This window comes from Watersipora subatra, chromosome 4 (assembly GCF_963576615.1).
Source record: "Watersipora subatra chromosome 4, tzWatSuba1.1, whole genome shotgun sequence".
NCBI classification, from domain to species: Eukaryota; Metazoa; Bryozoa; class Gymnolaemata; order Cheilostomatida; family Watersiporidae; genus Watersipora; species Watersipora subatra.
In genome coordinates this window covers 10,229,112-10,240,688 of record NC_088711.1, presented here as the reverse complement: position 1 = coordinate 10,240,688, position 11,577 = coordinate 10,229,112, and positions in this window count along the sequence as shown.

Sequence of the window (11,577 nt, the reverse complement as noted above, 5' to 3'; positions counted from 1 at the left end):
TTATTAACTTCATTAGTGAAGAGAGGAAAAAAATCACACAATTGGCGTTCAACTTGACCAAGTACACGACCTTGTCAAGCATGACACAAAAGGTGGGCAAGTGAACTATAAATTAGGCTGCAGAATACACCTCTTGAGAATGTTAGACAGATCCACACCTCTGAAACATTTCTGCTTTGATAAGAGGCATTCATCATTTTCGTGATGAAAACCAAAAAATAAGCCGCAGTAGTAAGAAAAATCATGCGCCTCATTGCATCATTCCCGTGCTTTATTATTATTTTTATGGATGAAGCTGAGAAACTAGCCGTCTGGTTCTAACTGTCAACTGGTGATAATTGTCAACTAGGGTTAAAAACTAATGTGTTTTGGCTTATTGTAGCTCGTGCATGCTTAAGGCTACCATCTGATTAAAAAGTATGTCTATATGAATGCTAGACACATTTTTGTCTCAATCGATATGAACCATGCCAGCTAGTATCATGAACCATCTGGCTACCGCTGTGAAGAAATTGACCTCCGATACTAAGAGTTTTGCTTTATAATCAGACAAGACTAGATTAGTATGAGACGAGATAGAGCGTAATCAGACGAGATTACACTCTATCTTGTCCAATACCGATATAACAAGGATGAGCTACATGTATTATCAAAACATTTAAAACTATTTGTAGGCATCAACAAAGATAATACTAGTATAGCAATATAGGCTAGAAAATAAAACTGCCAAAAATTAAACCTATAGCCTATAAACCTATCAAATAGGCACAGTTATCTCACCAATTTTTTATCACACTAAGATTTAGCTCTCTGTATCCAAGCTGCAAACTATTTCATATGCGACACCAGAATTACTCCAATTTTTTGAGCTAAAACTGGAGCTCTTAGATTGCCGTTTTGTATCTGTTCAATGTGCTTTTAATGTGGTTAGATTAATATGCATTTGCATGCCTCATGAACTGAATTATTGTGACAGGCTGGAAAATCTGCAGCTTAGTTTTTCTCAAGAATAGCAATAACATTTTAAAGTTTTTAACAATTCACAATGCTCAAGTCAAAAATGTTTAAACTCTGGTTTATTTATGAACAATACATGTTGAGTGATTAGAATTATGGTGAATAATAATTTATGTTATAAAAAGATGATAATCTTGCATTGATTTATTGGAGTAGAAATTTAATGTTTGTTCTTCTTTTAATGTAGAATTCCTTTCATGAAAACTAATCGCCTGACTGATGCAACATTATTCTTCAGACATACAAAACCCACAACAATAATAGCCTAATAGATATTATACAGTATGTGAAACCCAATGTTATCAGAAGAATGTGACTTTCGCATTATTTTTCTTTTTTACTTGCTGCATTGAGAATGGATACCTATATAACTGTACACACAGACCTGCAATGACGCAAAAGCCGATTGTTGTTGTCGCATTTTTCGAAACTACGTTAAAAATTGCTCAGCAACATATTCCAAGTTTGAATAAGTAAAGCAATCAAATGTCAAAAAGTATTAATCACAACAAATGTAAACCAAAATATTTTGCCATGCATGCGGTAACCTGAATAAGAGCTGTCCACAAATCACATATAGAGCTCAATAATCTATGAGACAACAATGAATGAGGCATTCCATCTAAAATTTGCTATAATTGATTATATTACATATAATTGCAACGAGCAAAAAGCCTTCTTTGAATGTTCTAACGAAGGTTAAACCTTCGCGCTAGAGTTGACCATACATTCTTCCATGAAAACTGCGCTCGATTTAATTATAGACAATGGTAAGTGGTACATCTGTTACGGAAATGTTGGAAATCGATTACGTTGTTTTGTGATTATTCTTACTCGCTTGTATATATGCTTAGTGCATTCTCAAATCAAATTTTTCTAATTACAAGTTTAAGTTTAAACTGAAGCATGAATGTCTAAAATAAAAATATTTGTGCCGATTCTGATCTTTAAACATGAAAATAGTGTGTTAAGTTAAAAAAATATATCAATTGAGCCGAACCTTCAAAACCAAAATGCTAAGTACCAACAAATAAAATCATATTTGTCCATAAAATTATACACTTTTCCAATTTATGAAGAGTTGCCTTGACAGCGAGTAGTAGCTTGGGTAGAAATATTGCCACAAAGATGTGTTATCATTCTACCCAGACGATCTTAATATCGAACAAGCAACAAACATATTAGCGACTCCCGTTGAAATATTTTCAGTCAAGGTCTAGGTCTAGGTCTAGGTGTTTTAAGAACCCGTAAATCCCGAAATCGGGCAAAAGAAGGCCGTTGAGAACTTTATTTAAAAATAGTCAATAAAACATAAAATTATGGTAAGCCGCGCAAGTTGCGCGATGTTCTAGGTAAAAAACTATTCATATAAAACCCGGTGTTTGCACATACAGCTGAAGGAGCACCCCCCGTAACCAGTCTTGTTTCATGACTGTGAAGAACATTTTGTATTTGGTTAAAACTTTCGATAAGAGATTCATGGCAGTCGTCAGACAAAATCTTTAGCATGAGAGACATTCTTGCATGTTTGCGTCTTAGTTCTAAAAGTTCTAGATCTATAAAAGTTCTTGCCTCTGTAACACTCTGCCTACCTTTCAAACCAGATATAAACCTAACCGCCCTTCTTTGAACTGCTTCCAATGATGCTACCTGTCGCATCAAATGAGGGTCCCATACTTCACTCGCATATTCCAATATTGGTCTACACAGAGTGAGATATGCAACCCTCCTAACCCTCAACGGCGCATCAAACAAAACATGCTTCATCATTCCCAATCGCTGACTTGCCTTAGATATGATTGAGTCTATATGTAAATCCCAATTAAAATCATTTGATATAAAAACTCCGAGGTATTTAAAACTGTCTACTACAGATAAAGGTCTGCCACTTAGGTAATACACCACATCTGGGTTTCCGCTACTCTGCCTTGCAAAACGAACGATTTGGCATTTATCAGTGTTAAAATTCATTTTCCAGTTATAGGCCCACTGGTCTAATATGTTTAAATCCTCCTGGAAATTCACTGAATCCTGAAGGGTGTTTACCTGAGAAAAAAGTAAAGCGTCGTCTGCAAAAAGCTTGATAGTAGAAAAATTTAGATTATCGGAGATATCATTTATGTACACCAAAAATAGGGTGGGCCCGAGGACAGACCCTTGTGGAACGCCCGATGAAACCAGCAGGTCAGAAGATGCAGCACCCTCTATCACTACTCTTTGGAGTCTGTTTGACAGAAAGTCCCTAATCCAATTTACCATGTACGGGTTTATGTTTGATTTTATCAATTTGTCGATCAACAAGCCGTGAGACACCTTGTCAAATGCCTTAGAAAAATCCAGTACCGCTGCATGTACTATATTATTGTTATCTACTAATTTCATTATTTCATTCACAGTAGAGACTAGCTGGGTGGAGCAAGATAGGCCTTTTCTGAAACCGTGTTGGTTAGAATATATGACATTTACCAGATCTTTATTGATGTTACTAAGCACAATATGTTCTAACAATTTGCAAGCAATGCATGTCAGAGATATGGGCCTAAAATTTCCCGGATCTTCCCGACTGCCTTTTTTATGTACCGGAACTACATTGGCCACTTTCCAGATATCTGGAAGTTTTCCAATGTTCAACGAGTACTGGAATATGCTCGCCAATATCTTACTAATAATTTCAGGTTCTAGGCAAAGATCTTCTTTTCTAAACTTATCTGGGCCCGGGGCTTTCCCGCGCTTAAGAGTATTTAGAAGTTTGAGAACTCCATCACTTGTTACTTGTATAGGGCATTTGTCTGCAGAAAGTTCAGTTTGAGTTGTGGAAAAACAGTCACTATTTGAAAAAACACCCTGAAAAAATTCGTTAAAAATCTCAGATGATTCTAAGGCTGATTTATTTTTGAAAACCGCAGTGCCTTGTGAGTTTTTTCCAGTTTTCCGCCTATAAAAAGAGTAAAATGGTTTGCTATCACCCCTTTCCAAGGGTTCAAACAGCACTCGGTGGTAATATTCCTGCTCCATTTTACGAAAACTCTTTCTGTTGGTACGCCTAGTTTGTTTATACTTGGAGAAATCTACTTCTAACCCAGTGTGCTTACTTCTGTCATAAAGTTTTCGCTGTTGTTTCACTGCACGCCTGGCTGAGTTATTAAACCATATAGGTCGTATGCATTGAACTCAAAACCTCTAGAATGGCAGAGGTCATTCGCGATTACGGATATTCGGCCGACGCCATTTTCAGTTACCGTTTGAGTTAAGTTCATTGTGTTCAATGTGAGAAAGAAATCTAATTTCAGATTTAACAGCTATAGAAGATCACGAATACACCGCTAACTCAAAGAAACAGACTACTGAGATTACTACTAATAATTTGTGTAAGAGCGAGAAGGGTGTAGGTGTACAGTGCTATTGCTATTCCATGAACTGCAAAAACCGCAAGAATGGAATTTCAAAGGAAAGGGCATGACATTTCACAAGTGGGTCACTTCTACTACTAGTTCTATTACTATTGCTAAAGTCTACGACTACTACTACTAGTTGTGCTACTACTAGTTAGTACTACCACTAGTTGGTAAGCTAGTGAGTGAAATGTTCTTCCTTCATAACGAAGGTTTTTTATTATTCAAACTTGGAATTTTTTTTGAATTATGAACGGTTGGGCGACAGTCTATAGGGCGACAAACACTTAGGCGACACTTTCGGTTCGAAAGGCGACAACTCTAGACGGAAGAGCGACACAGCGGACAAAAAGGCGATAATACTGGACATTGAGGAGACAATTCTGAGGGCAGAATTAATTCAAAATATTAAGTCCTGTTATGGCCTGTTATGTTGATGTGAATTAGTAGTGAACACTAACAAGACACCAACTTTATTGATGCCCAGATCAAAAATCTTGCATTAGTATATTTTTTACGCATTGCTCCACCTGATTTCCTTGGCATCTATTACCTGATTATATCCTCATTAATCTGATTACATTATTCTTTTACACACAGTAGAATTTCATATTGTATTAATGAATGTACCAAATATTTATTTAATTGAGATGGTTATTATTAAAAAAACGGCTGAGATTAATTTGTCTTTAATCGCCCAACTATTCTTCTGTTCATCCTTTTCCACAAATTTAGCTCTAGAGTCTGTCAACTCCACACGCTCAGAAGTCATTTAGCTAGTCAATATTTTTTCTCACTTCCTTCTTTGAATGCTTGGAAAAAAACTGGGTAGTTGCTTATCAGTGTGGCAAGAGTCTGAGATTCGTTTCCGCCTAATTTATGACATCATAGAGGTACCAACTTTTTTAACTCCTTTGAAGCGATGCATTCTTGAATCACTAGCACACCGCTGTTGATGAGTCATTATACTATCTTTGGCTCATGTATCATGTATTAGGAACCTCAGTAGTAGCTCTCAAATTAATGTATATTCTTGTTCTGATGGCAGTATGAAAATAAATACATACATATGAGTTTAGCTTGATACATTTTAATAAATTTGCTTTTTGGTATATTTATACAAATAGTAAAGCTGATTTTTATCATATACAACTTTAAAAAATACGTATATCAATAGTTTGCAGCATTAATTTTTTTACAATGACTTTATACTGATTGATACTATGTAAATAAACCCATCTAGCAATAGAACTTCTCTTTCCTATCTAGAATGACAAGATCAGGTTCACGGTTATAAATTGGCTCCTGAATATTACTTTCAACTAGTTCTAAAATTTAAATGAAAATATAATTTGAATTACAGGAGTATAATTATACACAGTGACTCGCAGGTACTCGAATGCACTTGCACTTCCAATCATACACAAAAATAATTGTAGGAAATTCCCTACACCACTATTTAATAAAGTTGTCATCAAAGTTCAAGCCGATGGCTGTCTATGTAATATCTTCCCATATTTTTTGAAGTCTGTCCTTTGTTAAAATAGTTGTGTATAAAAAAGATGCATAGTGCGTGTTAAAATGCAAAATATAGTATATGATGTGGCACATGGCAGCATTAACCTGCAACTAAGTATATATCACAAAGGTCTTTGAGGTGTTGATCACTTCTCATTGTCTCAAACTACAGGTTGTGTGTGCCATCGGGATCTGTGACAACGGTAATTTGGTCAAATATCTCAAGTGACTCTAAAGGTAACATGGCGTCAGGACCGGTTGATTTCTATGCTTTGGAATGGATCATTTGTCCATAAGCTTTCTGTGATGCTGTTTAGTCTTCTTGCAACAAAAGCTGAAGAAGTTAGTAAAATATGGATATATCTTAGACACCTATGTCAGAAAAAGCCTTCATTCTTCATACTCAGATAAAATCTTAACAAACATAGATCAGTGTGAACCGCAATTTAGCCTATTGAGTCTGCATTATAATGACATTGAATTATTATCATAATTGTAAAGAAACAAGGATAAGGAAATCATTATTTCCACAAGTAAATGAAAAATCAAAATAATAGGGAATTGTCTTTTCATCTCACACAAAGAGCAAACTCTTCTCCCAGCTACTGTGAATTTCGACGATCGAAACCATAAATATTTTTTCTCGAGGTAAGATAAATCTAAATTTTCAACAATCAGAGACAAAATAACTCTAAAGTTTTAATAATCAGAAACAAGATAACTCTAAAGTTTCAACAATCAGAGACAAGATTGTCGACAATTCAGCCGAGAACGTGACTTTTCGAACAGTTTTGAACAAACATGCTGATACAAAGTTTTGGTGTTTTAATTGAATAAGCTAGATGCATTTTTAGAAAAAAACCTTAATATTTTGTTAATTTTCTGGGCTAGCATAATCAAAAAATCCCATCAATGGCGTTTAAAAATACATGTTGCTATTTCGATTTATAAAATAGTCTGTAGAAAAAACAATAACACTGTCAATGCTACGTTTCAAAAATATATGTAAGCATTGCACACGACGACAGCATCTCATAGTTTGTCAGTACGTACACATTACCTTGCCTTCAACCAAACAGCAAACCAATTTATCGCCTTTCAGTCTAGAATTGTCGCCGGTTTGTCTGCCGTGTCGCCTTTCCGTCTGAAGTTGTTGCCTTTCTAACCGAGAGTGTCGCCTAAGTGTCTGTCGCCCTAGTGACTGTCGCCCAAAAGTCCAGTTACCTTTTTTTATATTAATATTTTGAAACTACAAACCATTACGTTATTTCTAAATATTTATATTTGAAAAAAATGTTTGTAGTGCCTATAATATTATTTATTGTTGTACCTGGATATAGCTAGCAGTAAGGAGATAAGAGTAATAATACTATTGTTATTATTACCGTTGCTAACTAACTACTACAGTTTCATTTTAATTTTTAGATTTCCAAACAAAGCAACTGAGAACTCTCGCTATTTACAATGGTATCGCAACCGCAGAAGAGTGAATAAGCCTGATCCTTGAGCACTTATCTACAGCGAACATTTTAATGATCCATGTTTTGACAACAGGTTAAAACGTTCAACTGAAGTCATTTAAGGGTAATATTTTTCAATGTTGAATGATGCTTTTCAATGATTGAATTTAAAACCATATTGTCAAGCACAGTGCTGCAAGGTTGTTCAACTTAAAGTAGTTTAACCAAACTGTAATGACTACATCAGATAAATAAACAGATTCCAGTCTACGGTGGCTTTTCGTTTTTGAGCTTTTAAGAGCTTGTAATCACATTTCCACATATTTGGCATCTACAACACAACAGAGTAAGACATGGTGAATCTTTTGATACCAAATAACTGTAATGTCAATTTTGTTGCAAGTCAACCTTTAAGCTTTATGCCTAAGATGTGTGTGAATGACTTCCAGTGAAAATTGCCACATTTTCATTTTACATAGCGATATGGTAGCATTTTGAGCTGTTTTATTTTCGCTTATTTTATTAGTTGTATTGTTGTATATTAAGGGTACTATGTTTATGTGAATAAGACATTCATTTTTGTTGATTTTATGTAATTGTTATAATTGATGCTTTTGTTTAGGTGGTTGGAATAATAATCCTACTGTTACTCAGTTTAAGGCTACCTTTCGCAAACTTATCAGCAAATAAGGTGCAAAATCAGATGCTGGTAAGACAGGTAATGTTACTGCTCAAAACGAGATTCTCATCATACAGGCTTTTCCAGAAGTTGATCAGTTTGTGGAACTCAATGATTTCAGGTGTCAAATTTCTGTTATAGGTAACAGTATAGTCTATATAGCTTGCTACATTGTGCAAAAGCTAACTAAAGTGCTGTCGTGACATTGGCCGTCAGTCGCTGGTTACCACTAAGTCAAGTATCCAGTACCGACATCTCTATACTTTACTCGAGCCACAAAACAATGGAGGATTGGTGCGTCCATCAGACGGTGTCATCAGGATCCGGCTAGTTGCAGATCAATACTTTCGTATTAATACAAAGCCAGATCCACTTCTTTGTGTGGTGTATTTTATCAGTAGTGTAAGATCTAGTGATGTGTTATGCCTTGGGAAACACCTTACGGATACGGCAGATGACATGTCCAACCACTGCATTGATGAAAAACCTTATTCAGTTGTTTTATGATCTCCGACAGCATCATTATGCTATAATCCTACGCTCAAACTGCAAGGTGCATCTTTGTGACATACAATACTAAAGTAGTACTTTTTAAAGGCCAGTAACAATGTAATCACTGTAATATTCATCTGCAGCTGTTGTTGTGCTGTTATTCCTAATCTGATTTAGTTCTAAGAAACTCTGATGCACCTTGGCTCGATATCCAATGCTATCCAAACCTCCTTTTACACAGTTTCTGTAACGTGTATGGATAAGTTTAATCATCTGATTCCACTAAATCCTGCATTTCCTTGTTTGCATTATTGTGATTATCCTCTATTACAACTGTTTTTAATTTCTGTTTAGTTGTTGCAGTAGTTCATTCCATCTTTTACAGATACTGTATTATACATACACTGTATCATACATTCATAAGCTATTATCACTTAAATCTTGAAAACAGTTTCTGTTTTGGCAGCATACCTATGTGTTGTTTTTATCGAAATACTTCATGTGCTGTTTTTCCATATGCATTTATGCATATGTAATATAAATTTTAATATAATGGAACAGTTGTTATTTGCCTGAATATATCATTTGCTGGGTTTATGCATTTGTAATACAACAGTTTGTATGAATAACATGGTCCACGAAAATCTATTTTACATCTTCTTATCGTTTGATATATCCCACTCCATGTGTTATAAGTAGGTTTTCTTCTATCAGGGCACTCTGAACGTTGTGTAGGAGGAGTTTTCATTAACACCCAGCTGGAAAATAACTATTCATTATGTACATTTCTGTCATTTTTCACCGTTTGTTTACAAACAGAACTAGCATACGATTAGCTCTTCAATATGGCGCATACGTTACATATCACTATCAACGTAAAAGTCACGTGATTGCCATTCCAGTGGTTTTAAGTTCAATGGTCGTATAGGTAGATCGGTAGATACGCGTGTAAGTGGGCCGATCTGAACCCACTTAATCCTTTTGTTGGAAGTATGATGTCGTCATTTTTCGGTTGTTTTAGTTTGTTTCCGGATTCAGAATGCTTCAATACATGTCCTACTTATTGCAGAATGTAATTAAATGTCATTGCAAAAATCCGTTATTTTCATTTGCCATCTATTCACTATTTTATAAGAGGTTTTAGTGGTACTGGTATGGCTGCCACTTCAGTATTATGACATTACTACTGTTACTACTAATAGTACTAATTACTACACACTCACCGCTACCACCACTGGCTCAGGCCTGCCAACTCTCATGCATTGGGTGTGAGACTCACGCAATCACACTAAGGAAAAAATGAAAATGTGTGAGATTTTTGCCCCAATATCCACAATTTTATATATACTATCATTGATACATCAACTGCCCCAAAACCAAATCTCAAGCATTGCTTCACTCTTGGGTTGGCAGTCCTGCGCTGGCTGCCATTGCTTTCTTCTCTCAACTACACCCACCACTACTACTTCTAAATTATATGATATGGAAGTATTAGCATAACATAATGGAGAATTGTCTAAACCACAGGAGATATACACATTATTACAACAAACAAAAAACACCTAGTACATCAGAAAACCAGCAGACAAAACAACCATCATATATCCATCTACCAGCGAACTAGAAACCTTCAGTGAAAGTAACCCAAGAGGAAAAAGACATAAATTTTCATCATCAATCAAGGCATCAGACAAGCATCAAGGCCAAAACAATTGGAATTCATCACCATTTCTAATCATTACACTCCTATGACATATTTAAGACCAGTCTACTCAATTGCTAACTCCCTGCAAAGAACAGAACTTGAGCACCTAAACACCTTCTCACAGGCTAACAGAGACATCTATAAAAGAGAACAGCTTCAATGACTTAGCCTCTTTCCCAAGGGCCTGCTGAACCTCCATTTTTCTCTTCTACCTGCTGAGGCTCTTCCTCTGCCTATAGAGCCTTTCTCTCTCCCTGCCTGTAAAGCTTCTTCTCCCACCATTTGCTGAGCTCTTTTCCCCTTGCGCCTGCCGAACCTCTTTGTCCTGCATTTGAAGACTCTTCCTCCATCATCAGCTGAGTCTTCTCTCCCTCACTATCTTAACTGCTGAGTCTCTCTATCTATGTACATACTGGCATGACTCATGTTTGACTGTCGAGATTCACAGCCATATTATAGAACAGAGCAAAGACCAAGTACAACTGTTCGAGTAAGGGTGTAATTTTTTTGGCTATTTCAACTTTTTGGCGTAAATATTATTGTTTTACAATTTTATTAATTGTGTATTTGCCCAACATTGCATGGGCAATAAAAAAGCTTTTGTACAAAAAATTTGCTTTTAATTTACAAAAAGATTTACCATTCTAACTTAGAAAAGAAGGTGTTTGTTAATTTCTGTGTGCTGTGCTATTTATGTTAACTGTGTTTATTTCTGTGTAATTCATGCTGTAACGGCAGCAGTGCCTTCTAGAGATCTATACTCATTGCAATAGTTTTGTTGGCTATATGAGTTTAACCATTTTTTTCACGTATTGGCATGCATTTTTCTTCACGGAATTTTCTTCTGGTATGGTTTTACCAATAATACAAGCTGCAGTGTTTAATGTAAAGCCATGAAAGACTGGCGCTTGTCTCAAGTATTTGCCCAATTTATTCCTTGGTATAACCAGGTGTCAAGGTGGCCTAGTGGTAGTGCCTCTGACTATCAACCATCAGGCTGGTAGTTTGAGTCCTGCTTAATGCCGATCTGACAAAAAGCTCTCAGTAAGCTTTCAACCCTAAATTGCTGGTTCTTTCAGATCTAGACCATAACTTGGAGGCCCCGTGTACCACACTGACATTGTGAGCACATTAAAGATCCATCTCTGTTCTTCGCACATTGGGCAAATAAAATGGCTACCTGGCTCTGTCAGACTCGACGTGTTGCAAAGGCATCCCTTAGCTCCCTTCAGGTTAATCTGACGGTCAGATCGCGGGCAGATCGCACTGTACCTGATTCATCAGCTTGCACTGAAAAGGAGTTGTTCTCTTGCG